The 20,663-nt window shown below is 43.1% G+C and overlaps 1 long non-coding RNA gene across 6 annotated transcripts in view; it reads left to right on the top strand.

The window, feature by feature from the left end:
- The window catches only part of LOC119152641, a 51,851-nt gene that overhangs the window by 5,520 nt on the left and 25,668 nt on the right, over positions 1–20,663 (top strand). The window lies entirely within an intron of this gene.

The following is a 20,663-nucleotide window of genomic DNA, read 5'->3' as shown; positions in this document are numbered from 1 at the left end:
GGAGGAGTAAAATAAACATGGGAATGTTTCCCAGGAGAAGAGCCTGTTATGGTATATCTGTAAAACTGCAGAGGATTGCATGTATGGTATTTGCAGAAACATGTCACTCTCAGCCATGAGCCAGTCTTCTGTGATGCTGCCTCTGCACAGACTACATGAAGCACGCCAGACTGATTTGTCCCAAACTGGCAAAGTACTTAACCTCCTTCTAATATTTTATGGTCAAGAAAGATCAAAACAAGGGGAAACAGTTTTCAGTTACTTGATTATTTTTTTTTGCTGATATTTCAACCACAAGTATCAAACCTTGAACCCTGGGTTCAGGTTTGGGCCCCTCACTGCAGGGGGGACGCTGGGGGGCTGGAGCGTGTCCAGGAATGGGCAGGGGGCTGGGGAAGGGGCTGGGGCTCCGGTCTGATGGGGGGCGGCTGGGGGAGCTCGGCCTGGGGAGGGGGCGGCTCTGGGGGGCCTGGTGGCTCCCTACGGCCACCTGACAGGGGGGCTGGGCAGGGGGGGTCGGTCTCTTCTCCCAAGTAACCAGCGACAGGACAAGAGGAAACGGCCTCAAGTTGCGCCAGGGGAGGTTCAGATGGGGGAGTAGGAAGAATTTCTTCACGGAAAGGGTTGTCCAGCACTGGGATAGGCTGCCCAGGGACGTGGTGGAATCACTGTACCTGGGGGTATTAAAAAGACATGTAAATGTGGTGCTGAGGAGCATGGTTTAGTGGTGGACTTGGCAGTGCTGGGTTAGTGGTTGGACTTGATGATCTTAAACATCTTTTCCAACCTAAATGATTCTACAATTCTGTGATCTCTGAGTTTACTGGAAAAGCCATTTGTGATGTTTCTACTGAAAAATTTAAGTGAGCTTTACTGTGCAGGAGGTTTCTTTAAGGTGTCCACATTGCTAAGGCAGCACAAAGTGGGTGAGGTTGAGATCTGGTCCATATGTTCCAGGATAAACTACTGTGCCGTAGGACTCTGCACTCAGACATGCCTTACTGTAGTCTTCATTGTATTTTGTTGCAGCTACAGTGCTTAAGTACAGTTAGTTAATAAAGGTAATTATGAGAATAATAAATCAGGAAAGGTCAAATTTTATGAACTGTGGGATGTTTGCTACTTTTGGTATTGAACTGATGAGTGTGTTGCAGACACGTACTGGTAAGAAACTTGAAGATTCAGTGCATTGTAACACAAAGTACATTTCTCTGTCTTCACAGCAGTTATTTGATTAGCATTGTTTATCTTGGATTCAGAACTTGGCGTGCAAATAATCATTCAACCATTGAGTTCAAACAGGTGATGTGGAGGAGTGTGAATGAGGTCTAAGAGCAGAGGCAAGTAGGGAGAAAGAGGTGGGGTAAGTAAGGGAGTTGAGTACCTGATGTGGAGGGAATTCAAGGCTGGACAGTATTATCTTTTTGCCACCTAATTTCCCGGGTAATGTATAAAGTTCCATAAAGTGGAGATCTTTATGCATATAGCTGACAGGAAAGAGAACAAAGCCATTAGCGGGACCTTAAACCATTACTGCTGTCTGCTTACTGTGGACTGAACTGTGAGGCATTTCCATGTGGAAAATAAATCTAGTAGCAGTATTTATTTTTACTGACTTTGGTTTAGTACCCAGGAAAGGCCCTTATGCCTTCTGTTACTAATTTGTCTGGATGCCCAGGCTCTACTAAAGTATTTAAAAGAAGTATTTGTAGCTTCAGATCAGGAAAAAAACCCCACTTGTTACTAGAATCATCTCAGCATTTGTACTGATAAGTGCCCACTTCTAAACTGGTGATTACATACTGGTTTTCACACTGTGCTCTCACACGCTAGATTTTCATCACAGAAAAATGTGGCTTATGTTGTTCTGATTACAATTCCATAAATGTTCCCTTGGAGCTGATTATTGAGCAAGTGGCCTTTTCTTTTTACATATGGTTAAAAAATGAGGCTGTAAATTTTTGGAAAAAAAAAATTCACACTAGTGACCTGATTTCAACTCCTCTGAAACTTTCTGAAATGCTCCAGAGGTGAGTGCTGGTGTGCATGGGGCAGTCATGACTCCGCACGTGACCAGACATGTGTTCCCTGCTCTGTACTCCCTCCCAGTCCATGTAGGAGCCCAAAGCTGCTGACGTGCCACAGGCTGCTGGAGGTGGTGATCTATTTGCTCCATTCTGCGAGGCACAAACAGAATGAAGTTGTTGGGTTTGACATCCTTCCATACCTACTTGCACGATGTTATTAATACTGCTGGGACCAGCTTTCGGGAAATGCTGTTGGCTGGGATCACAGCTGGGAAGAGCAGCAGTTGTCCCAGTGAGGAGTTCTCCCATTGGAACTGCTGAAGTGTGCTCATTGCTGGAAGGCGAGAGAAATGTGACAGCTCTGTTAAGGTCTGATTATCTCCAAAAGCAATAAAATATGTTGTTAACATGCCGAAAGGGCAATGCTCCCTTGTACGCATCCAGGCAGACAACATAAAGGCAAGAGTTATTGGAATTGTATCCCTAGGCATGTGATTCCATCGTGGACATTTACCCTGCATCATATATTGTTCGTAGTTACACTTCTTAAATCTGTGGAGCTGTGCTGTAGAGGAAAGATGATTTTATGTTAAGAAAAGTCATTAGTCCTTAGTCTTTTCTTGACCATGCATAGACTGATTGTGGACTTTAGATTAGTTCATTAAACTCCTATTTTAAAAGGTGGGATAACAATTCTGACCATAGAGGAATGTTGTAAATTATAATTAATTTATATTTCCAAAACATCCTTCAGAGGGCTTTTCCTTAAAATTGTGTATCCTTACTCATTTTTATTGTGTAAGCAATGCAGAGAATAATACCAAATGTTATTTATGAATGCTTTTTCATATAAAAAGATGTAAATTCACTCATATTTGCAATATTTTTCATTTGTTTCCTTCAAACCTTCAGTCAGATGTTTTTGTTTATAAAAGCTAAAGGCCTAATTTTTTCTAGCATCACTAGCATTATTAAATTAATCCGTACCTGAATGCCAAATAAGCACTGTGACAGGTATGAATTCAGACGAGAAGTTTCCAGCACTTCTGAAAATCAGATTTATGTAAGATACTCTGAGATGGGAAACAACCGTCACTGCCTAAGAAAGCAAGGCGTGGTGGTGCTGGCAGCGGTGCATCCCTCCCAGGGGCCGTGGCTGGGGACATCCAGCCAGGCGTCCTCCTCCCGCAGGTGGCAGCGCTGGAGGTCGGGCCAAGCATCCCCCAGCCCGTCCCATGTCACAGCACTTACCTGGATGTGATGAACCTGACTCCGCTATTTTCAAACTGTTGAGCAGACTGAAATGTTTTGGCTCTCATTAGACAGGTAGTAAAGTCAAATTTAACATCCAGCTCTGGATAATCAAAGAGCACAAAAGATCAAGTGTACTTAACATATTTACATCAAATGACTCTTTCATATCCATTGAAGAATGCCTCTTATTCAAACTGTACCCTAAACTGCTTAGAAATAAAGAGGAGCAAGGTGAAGGAAAGTCAGGAAGTTTAGCCACAAAAAAAGCTGTTTAACACTTCAGGAAGGGAAAAAAACTGATGCAGAAGCGAAAACTGCAGATGGTCGAAGAAAATACATCAAAGCATCTCTCTCTTTGGTTGTTTTTTTCCTAGTTTGGTTTGCTCTTATATCTTGAAACAAAAATGTTTTGTCAGTCTTGCCATTTTGGTGCTGTTTCATGGCACCACTAGCTAAGCTTGAAAGAAATCCTTAACTAGTGTTGTAGTGAAAATTCAGTGAAGTTAAAACTTAGCCATGCCTGGTCCATGTTCTCCAACTTGTACCTCATCTTTGCTTGTTGTCTGAAGTAGCTACAGGCTTGTAAACAAAACACAGAACAGGAATTTATTTAATTCTCATGACAGTTTCTTGTTGGAAAGAAAAAAACCCATCATGTAAAATAATTAGTGGAGAAAATAAAAATCTCATTTAACTGTATATATATATATATATATATGCATATATATATAATATGCATATATATATATGTATATATATAAGATATAAGCACAGTGAATATTATGAACCCAAATGAGTGAAGCTTAGAAATGGGGGATGTTAATATCTTGGTGAAAAAGATTATGGCAGATGTTTTCATCCTGTTGCCCTCTCAAACAGACGTAAGTTATTGATGGTGGTCTTTGCTGTATTTTTGATTTTATTTAATAAAGAACACATAACTGAAGTCTAAATGAGATAAAGCAGAATCACTCAGCTAAATGACTTTCTTACGGACTAGCTTTTTACTTGAGGTCTGAATGAGAACTGGCCTCTGACAGTAGGAAATCAATGCTTTTTGTGTGAAGATGCAGAGGGGAAATGTCATTTGCATGACACCATAGGAAGTTAGTTGGATGTATTTGCAGTACATTGTTTATTTATTTTTTTTTTACAATGTATATATTTATATGCAGTCATGTTAACAGCAACTGAATGAAACAGACCAGAGTTCAGTATAAGCAAATGGTAGGTCTTTTACCTGGTAATATTTTCCTTTCTTAAAAACTTAATATAGTTGCAGTAGAGTTTCCTTATCTGACTGCTTGTACAAGCAAGACATATAAGTAAAAATGAGTATCATCTAAATTCCCTGGAGAGACAGCTTCCCGCTCCGTGGTGTGGAGAGGCCTGAATCTCCAATAATTTCAGTCAAAACCTTTACCCACAGAGGCAGTGGCTGAACAAGTCCCCTGGGTATTTATGGGAATGGGGCAAGGGAACAGAAATTAAGCATTTAAAAATACCTTTGGCCACCCTGGGACTCAGGACATATTTCAAGTTATTTTGATTAGCAGATCTCAGAGCAGCAGCAGATGCTCCAGCAGTGATGTCCTAAGGGCAGGGGTGGGTCTCCCGAGGAGTTGCACGTCTTTTCTCTGGACTGTTTGAAAAGGCTTACCATGAGAATACCAGTGCAGCTATACCTCAAACGTACCTTTGAGTAAGATCGGTGTATTCAACTAGTTTAGTAGAAAAGCTGAATACTGGACAGATTGTGGCTTTTTTGGAGTACAGTGTTGCCTTTTTGAGCTTTCTCAATTAAATCAGATCTGTTGTTCTAAGTAGTACTGACAAAGTTGATCTAACCGAACGTGCTTTGACAGGGAACATTGTCTAATCTCATATATTAACCATATACTGGAAGATGACAGAATACAGCATTCTCTAAACACTGCAATAGATAAGAACTCAGGTGGCACAGTGTTTCTCGTACCCAGAGAGAACAGGATACCTTTGTCAAGCAGGCTTTCTGAAAGGCATAAATGGAGATGTAAGGTAGTACAGCTCTTTCAAGAGATATGCCTATCAATTAATCTCAAGAGAAGTCAAACTTATTAAACACAAAATGCGATCTATGAGATGCAAAAGACTCAACCCTGATTTCTTTACATATCTTCTTATTCCGAGGGCCAGCAGTGAAATCACAGCAGTGAGGGTATGCAACATTATTATACTCACCTTAAAGAAGTGAGGTGATCCCATCCCTGGATGGAAGAAACTGTTACATTGAAAATGGTGGCTTTGTGATGTTTTCAGGCCAGAAGAAGAACAGGAATTAAGAGATTTTTATGGAATAGCACACCTTAACTGCACTTGCCATGTGCCTTACAGGAGTGTAGAATGTGCCGTCACTTTCAGATAGAGAAATGGATTGGCAGAGCTGGGAAGGGCACTGGGTACCTTCAGCTGTGTTTTATCTGCCTGCCGTGAAACAGCTGGACAGCAGCTGAGCAGCAAACTCTGAGTCTGCCCAGACTTTTGCTGCCTGCTTTCTCCCAAATGCTGAGGAGGGCTGTGCCCAAGCAGGAGCGATGGGGATGCTGGTTGGAGGCAGGGTCATGGCCATACACACAGTATACGCAGAAGGGTGGTCAAGAGATCCATGAAGTGCTAGTGTATGCTCAGTCCTATTCTATCATTCCCAGAGGGTCAGAGTATGGTTAGTTTTCTTTTCTTTTGTTTGTTTTTCACGCCTCTCCCCTCCCAGTGCATGAGAACTGGTAATAAATAAATAAATGTAGTGAAATCTGAGGGACCTTCATCTTTCTACATATCCTTTGTGATGAGAATACTGAATAAAGGTATGGGCTGCAAAAAGTATAAAGAAGGCACATTCTTCATCTCTTTCCTCCTTTTTGGAATGTTCCCATGCTGTAGGTCATGCAATATGCTAAAAAAAATTATTTATGGGGAAAAAAAGGGTTAATGGCCTGATATGCAAATGACCTAACACAGAAGAATCCCTCCTCTAGTGATGCTGGTTTCTAACCTCTGTTAGACTCTTATCACCACTAGCGACATAGGAGTATGGCAGGAAATTAACTCCCATCCAATGTTGCTTCATATCTAGCAAATCCAAAAGACTGCAGTTGGCATAGAAAAACTCGGCGGATGGTGCAGTACAAAAGTCCCTAAAAACCTTTGTCATGTCTAGAAAAGAATATGAGGGCACTGCCATGGGACAGTGGTGCAGCATCTCAGTACAGTGTGCCCTGAGGATTTACAGTTCGTTACTGACCACCAGTTTTGCGTTATGTTGCACTGTCATCGTATGTAACTTAGAAATGGTGTCTTTACTAGATGAAGTTACAAGAGATGACAATAAAGTGAAAGCAGCAGCTAACGATTTCCCAGGCTTTGTCTTCTGCAGACACTGGTACGCTCTCTGATGTAAAGCATCAAGACCTGCCTGGCCACCGCTGATGTGGGCTGAGCAAATTCCTTTGCATCAAGACTGAAGAGGTGAAAGCTGCAGTGAGTTAATGTACACTCTTGTCAAGAGGGTTAAGTACCTAAGTTAAAGACTATGAGTTTGGACAATTTTTAGTGCCTTTGACATTCACTGTTGGTCTGTCAATTCTCAGGAACAAAAAACGTGCTTTGGCTATCAAAATCTTTGTGATTGGAGCCTTTTCTGTTTGCCAAAGAACTTGAAATACAACTGAAATTAGATAAAATTGAGTCATATTAATGCTGAGGGGTTAAAACCAAGAGGAGGTTGTTTATCGCTAATAAATGTTAAGGCAAAACTTAAAAGCCCAAGCAGATTTTAAGACAAAGACATGATTTGCTACGACAGTGGAAGGTGACCCTTTCGACAGCCTATGTTTGCGTGAATACACAGCAGCATGCTGTGTAAAACAGCTGCACAAAGGTTCCTGCACCCGCTGAACCGAGCCCACACACAGACCTACGCATGCACAACCTAATGGCCTGTGGCTGTGCGGGTGCTGTGGCTGTGTGACCGTGGTAGCTGCCTGTGGACACAGTGCCCTGCCACGGCACAGACCCACCTGTGTGGTGGCACTATCAGGTAGAGCACAGCCACCAGCAATATAGCCAGGGTTGTTTGGACCCAGGTTTTTGCTTGAATATGATTTCTGTTGCTTCTAATGAGGCAACGAAGATCAAATTGCACATTGGAAGAAACTATAAACAGCTCCAGGAACTGTTTTCTAGGGCTAGATCTAGATGATCTTTAAGGTCCTGTCCAACCCAAACCATTCTGTGATACTATGATGCCTTCAGTCTACGTGCCCTGGAATATTGTAAAGCCATGGGGCTTTTGACTGAAAAATTGTGGAAGAGCTGTATAAGGTCAGGCTGACGGTCTGTCTTGCAATGTCCTGACTTGGAAAATGGCCATTAGGGAACATCAAAGGGAGAGGATGAGGATAAAGTAGTTCTTACTCAGATTCCACATCTTATATCTACACCTTTGCATTAGGCACCCATTGGCACAAATTTTGCCAGGAGTTTGCCTACTTGTTTTCTGAACACGTTCAGACTGTGTTTTTTCAAAGCATTCTATAGTAATGAGTTCCAAAATGTAATTACATGTACTTCCTTTTGTTTGTTTTAGAACTGATGATAGATAATTTAATGTTACATTCCTTATTGTGGGATTACATGAATGATTAGGTTTTTCCTATTCACCCTTGATCTGCCATTCATAGTTTTACAAGCTTCATCGTAACATCTCCCACTCTACATATAAAAAGACTGCATGCATCTCACATTTCTTTAGCATTTGATAAGCCACCAAATATTAAAATAAGAAAAACATCCCCGTAAACTGTAGCATCAAAAATATCCACAGTTGAAAAATGGCTGGAGATTTGCCCTGACTCCAGCTGTTTTGGCCCAACAGAGATCAGCCTGTGGGCAGATTTACACCTGCAATTACAGAAACAGATCTCCCTATGTGCAGGGTGTTTGAAAAATTAAGAAGTAACTCTTGATCTTCCTCAGTAGTCAACCTACTGTCCTTGCTAAGGTATAGGAGCTGGTAATACTTGTATTTTATTGCCTTTGGCACAGACACAGGGCTGGGGGAGGTTGCTACAGGAAGAAATGAGCAGCACAGACCATGATTAATATGAAATAACTAATTGGACCAAATCTCTAGAGAGAGAAGTCAGGATTAGAGATAAGAGAAACACAAATCTTTCTGTTTGCTCTTTTGAAATGAAAGACTAGTATTGTTTAAATTTCTTCTTATTGGTATGCGAGGTACAATGTGGCGACATTTTCTTCCTGCATTTTGTTCACAAATGTTTAAAAGGGTGACCTTTCAAGTTGCTTAATGGATATGCCAAATACCTAAATATCAATCGTTTCTTTTAATAAAACATTGTTTCTGGTCTGTCTTGCTTTATGGAAAGAAGATTTTTCAGCCTGTTTCCTAAGCAGCTACTGGAGGCAATCAGCTGTTTCTAAGACTGCATCCATGAATGGCACAGCTGGGCATGCGGCTGCAATGCTGCAGTGTTCAGGACCTGCTATGGTACTAAAAAAAGGGGGTTGACATGAAAATGTTTTCTTTGAAAATTAGGGTCCTAGAAACCTGAGTGTGCATTTGTTTGTTCAGATTATAATTTGGATGGGTGGGAAACTGCTTAGGCACCTGCAGAAGACTTTTATCTTTAATTTTTCTCCCCTACTCTACACTGCAAAACCAAAGACTTTTTAACTATTTGGAAAGTGGGGAAGAGGAGAGACAATCTCAAAAAAGGGTTTATTGCCTGGTAGGGAGGACATTCAAGTCCATGGCAGGAAGCCTGTGCTCTCGTCTCTCGTGGATGTGGGCACAGCAGACCACATTGCCTCGTTTCTCTGAAAGTCTCCCTGGTTTTCATCAATACTTTCATCTAGTCGCTGAGAAAAAAATTTCAGTAGAAAATGTAGTTGAAACAGCTTTGTTCTCGTAAGTGTTTCTACTATAAGAAATCAGCCTTTTGAGAGAGGGATAAATTATATTACAATTTCTTTGCTGGCACTACTGTAGGTTCCTCAGAGCAGAGACTTGTTTGTGTCCATACAGCCCAGGTGGAGCTGGGCTCTTGTCCTTCAGCCACTGCAAAGGTGCCTGCCTGCAGTCTGCTGCAGGGCAAGTTAATAAACCGACAGAAATTATTCAAATGTCACATAGCTGCATGTTTCCCATTTAAAAAAAATAATCATGATATTATAAGCTCCATCCAGTACAAGTGATGAACAGCACTCCCATTGGAAGTCAATGTTTTTTAAATGCAATGAAAATAGGAAAAAATACACTTGAAATGCCCAGGTTTAGAACATTTTGCCCCCTCTCCCAAGTGAGGGGAGCTGGTTGCTCCTTAATTACAGATGGGGAGAGAAACACATTTCTCAGCCCACTGGAAGTTTGAGAGTCCTCGTGTTCAAATGGAGAAACAGCTTTAGACAGTGTGGTTCAGCAGGTTCTGGCTCCCAAGGTCCTGTGACAGCTGCTGGGACAACAGGGCAGGTGAATTGCCATAATGCAATTGCATTTACTTGCATGGATCTGGAACCCTCCATGAAACTGGAAATGTAGTCAATGTACAAAACAAGAAAACCCATGCACAAAAGATACCTGTTATTACTGTTCTTTTCCAGTGGTCACTTCAGGTCTCTGTAATCTCTGAGCCAGAAGAGCTGGGAGCAGCTGAGCAGCATCCTGCGGCTTGAAGGCTGCCTGCTCCCTGTGCTGGGAAACTTTCGCTCTCTGAAGCCAGTGATGGCCTCACCATCTTTTGAATCGTATTTCTGCTTACCACCCACAGTATTTTAATGAAGTGGAATTTTGCCCTGGAAAGTCAGGGCTCTCCACTCAGGGGACCTTTCGTTCCATTGCAGCTTTGAGTGCATGCTTGGAGAGAGCAGAAAGACAAGGGCAGGTTTTGAGTCTTAGCATGTTTACAATGTAGCTTTACATATAGTGCCATGTGTGAGCTGCAGCTATGAACGTACACAGCAAACTGTGCACGCACACCACATACCATAACAGCCTTTTACAGTGGCCACATGGCATTAATAAAATACATTAGACTTTGCATACAGTACTTTGATCAACCCTTTCCCCCACACACAGATCTGGTGTTAGGATTATCATGTTACGGGTCTGCTAAATGCACATAAACACAACACCAAGCACATTGTCAATGTAGACGATTTGCTATATTCTGAAGTAAATATGTTTTGACAGAAAAAGAGAGATCTGTTGTAGCGTGTAGACAATCTTACCCCAGAATTACAGCTTTGTGTAAAATGTGAAATGTGGCAGTGCACTAATTCACATCGGCAGTCCTGGTTACCCTCTGAGCTCCTGCTCTGAAGAATATTAACAGATTGCTGAAGTACTTCATAGGATAAAATGGCTGAACTTCCCTGATCACGCAGTTACCAACCAGAGAAACACACTTCAAACAAAAATGTATGTTTCTTCTGAAGGGAAAAAAGCCTAAGTGGTAGAAGAGTGAAAGCTTGTCTTTGCTTTCTTCTGAAAAATAAAATAGCCTATTTGTACATTGATTTATCAAGCTTATCCCAAACCATCTTCCAGCCAGGATTCGCAATCCTCTGGTTTTGTTTCTCTGCATGCTACAGCACACAGATGTGGCTTTCATAATGGAAATCAATACATCTGCAGGATGCTTCCAGTGCTAGTACAGTCCATGGCTTCTTTGATTAAACTCTACTAACGCATAATTGTCTGGATTGCCTTGCCATTTCCCTGGCAATGCTCACGCAGCTTTCTAACTAGGAAACATTTCATCAGGGCATTAGAGCCCCATACAACACATGCTGGAGAGAGAAAATGACCATCCTCAGGACAAGAAAACTTGTAACATCCAGCTTTAGTAGCCCATAGGGAAGTAGCCACACATTTGTTTCTGGCCCTGGCTCTGGGGGCAGATCTCAGCTTCCTTTGGGTTTTGGAGCTTCTATGAGGGATCATGACTATGGGCTTTCCTGGTGGTTCAGCACAGCCCCGTGAGGTTAATTGCAAGAGGTGACTTGAACGGCTACAAAATCCCAGTTTCTTCCAAGAAAGGAAGCTGCTGGCAATGTGCAAGGGCAGGCTGCACCCAGTCTCAGTCAGAGATGTTGTGGTCCTGTCCTGGGCACCGAGCATCTCCTCCCTGGCCTTGCCCCACCGAGCCCGGGTGCATCTCAGGTACCCCGGTGCCTGCTCCTCTTTGCTGCTCCAATTCATGCAATATGGTCATAGTAACAAAACAATTTTCAATGTGACATTATCCTCTGGCAATCCATGGCTCAGGCTTTCTCCAAGCAGGGAACAGAAGGAGAACTGTCATGTTAACATTTTAGCTGACTCCAACCTCCTCTTTTTTCTTTTTTTCCGAGGCTGTGTGTAAAAATCCGCCTCTAAAAAATCCGTTCTTCCCTACACTGCCAAATGAAACTGCTATACAACAGTTCTCGTAGTATGTGAAAACCCCTGCTTTTCACAGGGAGGGTTTGAGTCACCAAATGTCAGTGTAAAACCTAAGACAACGGGTGAGTCAGGATGATTGCTGTGGGCTTCAAAAGACATCTTTCAATCCTACAATGTTGCACCAAATCAAAATTGTTATTTTGAAAGATTTATATCTCTGCAAAGTGGACCCATGGTGGCTGGATGCCAGCAGCCATATTTCAACCCCTTCTTTCCTTTTTTAATGATAAGTAAACAATTGGAGCTCAAGACCTGACTTTTTCTGTGACAAAGAGATAAAGCTTTAGTAGTAGATACAGGAGGAAATATTTCCACACAGGCAAATCTGCAGTTACAGAGAGCAGTGAGCAGGGTTTTCTGTTACACCATTTCAGACCACTTTCATCCAGAAAGTGTAATGCCTGTGTCCTCTGCTCCTAAAGGCACCGAGGAAGGCGCTTTCTGAGACCCACCCCGTGGGTCCCCCCTCAGCCCCTTGCCCAACAGTGCTGCCACAGGCTCGGCAGAGTGGCGGCATGGTCACGCAGACCATGGCCAGGTGCTTCCCTGGTGGTGGCACCAGCTCCCGTGTCCATGTTGTCCGTTCCAATAAGTGATTCTCCAGAGATCAGGTTTTTTTCGCTACCACAGAGCTCTTCTGATGTTTTTTTGTTTTTTTCTCAGATGAACTTCCCAGCCATCAATGGCCATCTGATGAATGCCTGAATGCTGTGGTGTCTCTAATCACTTGGAATCACTTGGGAGAAAGAGAAGATAGCTGCCAGCACCTCTCTAGGGGATAGTACTGCCCCATTGAAAGCTAAGATGGGAAGATATGATAGACAAGCTCAAAACCACTCTGTTTCCAAGCAATAAAGATATTCTTAGGCTCACTTATATTGCCTATTAAAGAAATAGGAATTAAAGAAAGGAAAATAAAAGAGCTGTCCTTTGGACTAGCAATCAACCCGCACAATTCTGGTAAAAGCAATTGGAAGCAGCTTGCAGCAGAGGATGAGGCTCGACACCCAGCTAGAGGAGGCAGGACCCTTGTGCCTTCCCAGCCCGAGCCTGGCAAGATGCTGCAGCCAGTGCCCGGGCTGCCCCAGAGAGCAGTTGCCCACCAGTTTCACCAGCATTCCCCCAGTGCCAGAGGAAGCACTGCTTCACTCATGCAGGTGGCAAATGCTGATGGAATTATGTGGCTTCATTTTTCTGCTTCTGCTGTGTGCCTGCACTGTTTCTTCAGAGTTTGGAGTAAAAGGTATTGGTATGGTTTTATGCTGCGAAGGTTTAAAACAGTTCAGCATTATAATTCAGTACCTACACTGCCTTTTGAGCTGTATCATGCTGTACAAGATGTGCAGGGGGATTTCTTTCCTGCTGAGGTTCACTCATTTAATGTGGACACTTGCCAAGTATAGGTGTTCCCAAATCTCAGTGTCCTGGTGACAGAGGGACCTACAGCCAAGGACCAAACCTCACTGGCTAACTTCAGGATACTGGTAGATAATTTGTAGTGCTGATTTTGCCTTTGTGGGTTTTTTTCAGATGACCAACAATGATGGAAATAATAAATAATTAATACATAATGAAATACTGGCTTGCTAAGGATTTGGCTTTTGCAATCTGCAATGTACTGATGATTAAAGTGTTAATAATAGCTCATGAAGTTTGAGATTTACTGGAGTTACTCCTCTGTCTTTTTGATCACGCAAGCAATTGCACATGGGCAATTTAGCCAACAGAGATTTATTGTCTAACAAGGCCACAGCCTACCTCAGGGGCTGTGCGTAGCCTCCTGTAACCGATTAAGTACTCCAGCTGTTTTACTACCCAGTTTGATCAACATGTTTCACCTTCCTTGGTTCCTTAAAATCAAAGAAAACAGAACCAGACGAGCACTGCAAACAAAGCACAGGGAAGTACTTTGCATCCCAACTGCGTTGCCAAGGCAGTCAGGTTTGTGGCCTTTGCTAGCTGGGTCTGCAAGTGTTTCTCAGGGCTTTTTTTTTTCTTTAAAAAAAGTTGTTTTTCACATGTTTTGGGTGTAGTTTTCTTTGTACCAGGAGCTGTATTTGTATATGAATGCTGGAATGTGTAGACAAATAAGGCTGTCTCTACTCCATCTGTTGTGAAACATGCCATAAAAACAGCAACTAGAGAGTACTGTGCAATTTATACTATGGACACATATGCTGTCTGGCTGCAGCTGTGCTGGGGGTGAGCTCTCTGCCCATTCCCAGCTGCTGATCATCATCCCAATCTGCCCACAGAGCTGCATGTGATCACTCTCTAATCTCTTTCATCCAGAATGAATGTGCTAAACAAACAGCTACCCTATAAGTAGCTTAAAGCAACCCAGCTTCTCTTGCTTGCTCTGGTTCCAGTGCCTGAGCAGCTCTGTGGGTAGATCTGGGCAAGCAGCTGCAAGGAAGATAAGCAGGTAGGATTGCACTGAGGCTGGTTATCCCCTAAGCTGGTGTGAATGTAACTATAAAAGTGAGTTTGTCTGTGTGCTAGGTGATGTTTGTGTATCCAAAACAGTCAAAGACCAGAGATCTGATGACCAGTACTCCAGCAACCTATAATGAAAATACCTGCAGACAGACAAGGTGAATCCATAAGAAGAGCTACTTATAAAAAGTGAGGAGTTTATGCAATGTGTGATGTTGGAAGATACAACTGGTTCTGTTCAATAATCCAGAAATCTTGTTTTAGGGGATATTTGTATGTTGTAGGAGATAACTGAGCAAGATCTAAATAGGAGCTGTAGTGAATTAGACAAGATTAAGGTAGACACTGTAGTGTTTTTATGCTACTTCCAGGCGTGAGGGACCACGCTTATTCAGCTAAGGCAGGTGGAGTAAGTCCCCTGTGTGTGTTGTGCAGTGTGGGTGCACCAGAGCCTGGTGGTGATGCTGACTGCAACACTCAGTGGGTGACAGCATTGCTGGCTACAAACTGCCCAAGCAGATCTGTTGGTGCTCTTCTGCTTTTTCTTGCTTGGCTCAAGTTCTTTGGTGGTGTTCAGGAGTGTTTCTGTAATCCCAGGGAGAGGTACTGGTGCAGCTGTTCTTATTTTATTTTGTACCCACAGGCTTTATTAATACTCGAAGTTTTACAGTGGGTTAGGAAAGCACGCTCTGCTGACGGCACTTGTGTGTAAGGCTTTGTTTAGGTTAATCCTATCAAGCTGTGACCAAGGCTGTGTGTTAACTTACACAGAGTTTAATAGCTGGCAGTGGCACTGGTGCTGTTGTCTGCACTGATTTGTGCAGAAAGGATTGTCAAGAGGCAGCGCTGCCGGTGGGGTAAAATCATCGTGTTTCATGTGTGCAGTTGCAGGTGTCTCTGTGCTAAAATGTCTCCTGTAGTGCTGCTCGAGAGCATTTAGGTGCTGTAGCATATCACTTGCATTAGGCTCTTGAGCTGAACAGAGCAGCAGCTGGTTAGACCCTTCCCTATACCAATACAGGGGTGGGGGGATCACCAGCAGGGTACCTGTCTCGCATACCGCACCTCTAGTTAGTAAGGAAACCATCCTCCTTATCATGCTGTTGGTTCTTCTGAAGTTCAGGTATTTATTTTTTTTTTTTCTTAAATAAACTATTTGTGATTGATTGATACATGAACAGAGATGGCTAGGCAGCAGCCGGCCAATGCTGTCCCCCTCGGGGGTCCTGCTTTCCAAACAACCCAAGCACACTGCCGCTGGCCTGCCTTTCTTCAGAATGTGTGTTTTAGAAGCTGTTTCTCTTGTGTTTCCTTGACCTCAGTGCTCAGCCTAGCATCATTTTAGGGAACATCAGGTTGTATTTGGGGTATTCAGTCCCTGAGTAGTTTCCTTCTTGACCTTTTCTCAACCGAAGTGAGCCCACAGAAAACAGATTGAAAAGACAGCAATTGGAAGAGGAGAGAGAGAAACAAAGGGAATGTATACAAGTCGCTGCTGTGCCTGGAAAGGACCAGGTAAATGCATCAGGCGGATAGGCACAGTAAACACTAACACAATAAAGGCTGGAGATTTTTCAAATTGTTTTGGAATATAAGCTTAATAAACATAAGAAATCATCTTTAGCTATAAAGCTGTAAGGTAGGTTTCTCAACTTTGTTAGCTTTTTGGCATTGGGGCTTGATTCCTTCATTCAAAGCAAGACAAACTCTCCTAATCCTTGCTTGGACCTCGGGGAGGGCAAGAGTTCTTTGGAGTATTTATATTTGCGAGGGATTACTTGTTTTGGTCTACATAATTTCAAATACCGTTCTTTGGTCGTTATAGATGGCCAGAGATGATTACAGCAATGAGAACATTCACAGCAGCTAATTCCAATGTCCTTCTAGTTATCATTGGTTAACTTTCATCAGCCAAGTAAAAAACCTTGAAGTAGAACATAGTGTTTTACAGCTCCGTGCAGTGGAAAAAGCTCTAGGTAGCTGTAGCTGCATGGGAAGTTTAAAAAGAAATGTTAATTTTCTGAGGGCAATGCCCCTAACAGCAGCATCTAACAGCTGCAGGTGTTCCTTGGGACTCCTAACACCTGTGAGGTGATGTTTTAGGTCTCCCCGAACAGCAGCTGTTTCTACTAGCCCAGTGTCCTGAGCACTGTGCTTGGCCTGTTTCAAATACTGCATGTACTTCAGCTTGCTTTTCCAGGTAATATCCACATACCGTGAAAAAATTTCAGAAAAACATGGTCCTTGTGAACAAGAGGTGGGAGGGGGTGTGGGCAGACAGGACCACGACTGATCTGCACTTTCCCTTGGTGTTTGTAAAGCTCTGCTTGTGCTACTGAAGCTCAACGTGCACCTACTGCAAAATAACTCAGTGATTTTGGAAACAAAGGGAAACCTTTTCTGTTCTAGGAACCCCCTTTTCATTGGCAAAGTGTTATAGTTCATGAACTCCGTCCACTAGACCAGACCAGCCTTGGAGAACGAGGTGACAGCCTGATATATTATGGGAAAAATATACTTTTTTCAGAGGTAAAATACTACCGCTGAAAGTCTTGGAAGGCTCTTTTTGCCACTTGTATTGGAAGAGGCTTTGGGCATTTTAAAGGCTTATATGGGCAGCTTTCCAGGGAGTGGAAAACCAGCAGTACTGCAAAATGTCACACAGAGTTCTGGATGCAGGCTTTGTAAATGCAGCATTTTGTTCAGAAGGCTTTGAGATGCTAATTGGAAGCACTGCCCTTAGCAGGGAAGCCAAGAATTGGTTGCTCAGAGGAGTTTTCTTCACTAATTTTGCAGAAGCTCTGGCATTTGGGGGTCAGGCTCTGGAAGTTGTGGTGTGGAGTCTCAAACCTGCCCTGTGAACACAGCACACCGGAATGGGTAGGAATGAATGGTGGGTGTCACAGCTGTCACTGGTGGTGCAGATCTGTACTCAGGAAGCGTGCAGATATGGAGTGAGGTGTGAGCTGCTGTTGCCTTGGAGGCTGCAAGCTTCTTAGCCAAGTTCAAGTTTTGCTGGGCAGCATATGTGACTCTTGCACTGCAAAAGAGCTGCTGCCTTGACCATTTAAGTTAAACACTAAAAAATCATTAACTTTGAATCTGGTCTGTCTCCCCTCCCCTCCCTGCCATCTGTTCCCCCTGTTCTGTGCTCTCTGTTCTGTGATGGACAGAGACTGTAAGGTATGCTTGGAGTGATTACTGATTAACACCTTGATTATTGACAGGGCAGCACGTACCCTGGGCAAGCTGGTAGATAGCGCAAGGGGAGGAGCAGGCAGCAGAGATGGCTGTGCTGCTCTTCAAGGGGGCTGGGACAGGCTGGGGGAACGGGCAGACGGGGGCTTTATGAAGTTCTGCAAAGTGAAGCTCCGAGTTCTGTGCCCAGGGAAGGATAAACCTGTGCCCCAGTACATGCTGGAGGCCAACCAGCTGGAAAAGGGCTTTGGGGAAAGACCTGGGCGTCTGGGTGGCCACCAAGTTAACATGAGCCAGCGTGGTGTTCTTGCTGCAGAAGGGTCAGCAGCGCCCCGGGCTGCCCCAGGAGCAGTGCTGGCTCTGGCCGGATGGGACAGACCCATTTTCACCATGAGAGTGGTCAAACGCCTGAATGAGTTGCCCAGAAGGGGTTGTACGAGGTGATCTCCAGAGCTCCTTGCCAGCCTTGGCCATCCTCTGGCTCCTGTGAGCTGCTGCTGTAACCAGCAATGCAAAGGAGCACTTGGCCTGAATCCCCCCGCACAAGGCGCAGGGGCTCAGGTGCCTTCAGCTTGTGGGCGGCGGGGCACATGCTGGGGCTCCAGACGGGGAGAGAACTGAGTGTGACAAAGCAGAACAGAAATGGATGTGGAAAAAAGTGGAAGGAAATGCTCCTGTCTTAGCCCTGGTTAACCAGTTTGCTGTGTTATCCAGCTAAAAACAAAGATGGAGCCAGGAGTCCAGTGGAAATCCTTTTACGCAGGGGCTGTGCTTCTGTATTTATTTTGTAAAGCACCAGTTAATATATGAATAATGGGTGTGTGATTATTCTAAAAAGAGCCTGACTGTTCTGCCAGGAAGACTAGGATTTGTAACAGCCTTGAGGTTTTTTTCTCATTTTGTTCACAATAATATAAATGACACTTGAATTAATATTCATGTTGAAATAAAATCTGAGGGGGCCTTGGTAGTAAACCAGTAAACAATAGAAGGAAAAAAGGCTTTTTATGGTAGCACAAAAATGCAAAATGAAGGGGAGATTGGGAGCTTGTTTTCTTCTGTCACGTATCCCAAAAAAACCCAGAACTAGCGTTATGCATTTGTGCTTTATTTTGCCTTTGCCCAGGGACATTAATTATCCTCAAACAGCACAACTGGGTGACAGAGCAGTGAGTTACCATGTGGAACGCAGGATGACAACTAAGGCATAATGAAACCTATTAAAGTGAAAGCCATTTATAAAATGATGAAAGGACTGGTTAGGCTGTGTAAATGCCTTACCAGGTACCAGAGCGTAGTTAGCCACTTGCCACACGGGACTAATGGAGCGCAGGCTGTGAATGTTAGAATGTGTTCAGATAATCCATTTACCGAAACGGGGAATATACTCTGTACTGCCTGGAGATGTTTTATGCTGTGGAATAATGACACGGCCTTTGTTTTCACATGTTTGATGTTTTCCTCCAGAATTAGCAATATCACACCAGGAAGCAAAGCTTTCTTGTGCAGTAAGCGTTGCTGTTTTATTTGAGCAACCTTAGAGCATTACTGGGAAGTTACATTGACTGGCAAGCATTCCATACTTACGAACTGTGCTGATGAGCGCTACCCGTCCCATTCCTTTGTCTGTGTGAAAAGAAGGGATGCACACAGATTAATTATGACTGAGCTCTGTTTGTACAGAGTAAACTCAGCTCTGAATAGCTTTGCATATGTTGTTGAAGCAATAATGGTTAACAAGGAATGTGTTTTACCGCAATTAATACAAACTGAACAAGGATTACTCTTCCAACTGGTCAGTAACTATCACAAAACACTGCACGAAAGGTCATTATCATTACTAGGAGCCTGGATTTTGCAGATAAGCATTTGCTTATTGTATCATCTTTACTTAGACTTTAATGGCCAGTGTACCAGCTAATTGTTGTTGCAGCAGTGATGCTTGTTTCTCCTATTTTCTTTAGGTAGTTATGATGTACTCCTTCCTGTGATACCTGACCACCTTCTGGATATGCAATAAGTGAGTAACTGGTCCATGGCCTTTTCCTTCAGCTGCCCAGAGAAGAAATTAACTCCTGAATTTAACTATTACTGCTTGTGTTCTGAGATGCTACTAATGAAAGCAAGGACAGGAGGAAAAAAAATGTAATGGAGGAGGTTTGTCCTGCAGGTTATCCTATTTATCCTATATACTGTTTTGGTTTAGTGAAGATGACCATAATGCATTTTTAGATTGGGAAAGATGACCTGGAGGACTGGGAGGAATAGGTGGTCCCCTGTTTCACCATCCCTCCTTTGTTTACCCTAAGGACCCCTTCATGATGGGGGACTGGATTAGGAGTAAGTGTCCTGAGTTATGAAGTCTGAACACAGCTCCCATCGGGATTTGGGTTACTTTGCTTGTTCACAAAGTTAAGAAGCATCTATAAACTGACTTTTCTTGCTTCTGCATTGAGGTATCACCCCAGTGCCTTGCTCTTTCTCCATTTGGGAGCCAATTAACGCACCCCCAGGGGAAAAAAAAAATGAAAATTGAAGTCTAGATGAATAAATCTTCATCTACCCATACAGCTAATAAAAGACCTGACTTCTGCTTTTTCACTTGACTTGGAGACAAAAAAAAAGAAAAAAATGGTAGACACTAAAAGAGTTTCAATTGTGTGGCTGCATGAGAAATCTACTGAGCCCTTATGTAGGCGAAGCAAGAACAAAGCAAATGAAAATGTTAGTACTTATACTATGCACTAATAGATACTTGACTGGGGGCAAGGCTTAGGATGGTATGATCTCTGCTATACAGAAAAATGACTATAGGTTTCATGGGTACACTAAGCAGGCTTAGCCAAAAGCCACACTTGCCATTAATTCCAGCTCATAAACTCCAGCATCGCAGAAGACCGTGCTAGAGACAAATATCAATGAAGCAAAATGACAGTTGGAGTTTTCAAGAAAAGTAGCAATGGCAAGAAAAGCAGAAAACAGTTGCAACTGCCAGGAAATGATAAAGCATCAACATCAAAGATGCATCACAGCACAAAAGTCAGTTACTCAATAACTTTTTTTGGCACACGCAGTGAGTGGCCAAATAGCTGGAGAAGTGGCACTCAAACACCATTCATATGATAGCTGGTAGCAGTTCAGTGAACATAAATTTGTTCATTTATTTAAATTTAAAACGCTTAGTGCACTTCTGGGTACTACTGGAATGGCAGTTTTATTATGCTGAGCTTTCGGACCAAATCAGG

This window comes from Falco rusticolus, chromosome 8 (genome assembly GCF_015220075.1).
Source record: "Falco rusticolus isolate bFalRus1 chromosome 8, bFalRus1.pri, whole genome shotgun sequence".
In the NCBI taxonomy this organism is placed as follows: Eukaryota; Metazoa; Chordata; class Aves; order Falconiformes; family Falconidae; genus Falco; species Falco rusticolus.
The sequence above is the reverse complement of the archived record's forward strand: the minus strand, read 5'-3'. Positions and strand labels throughout refer to the sequence as shown.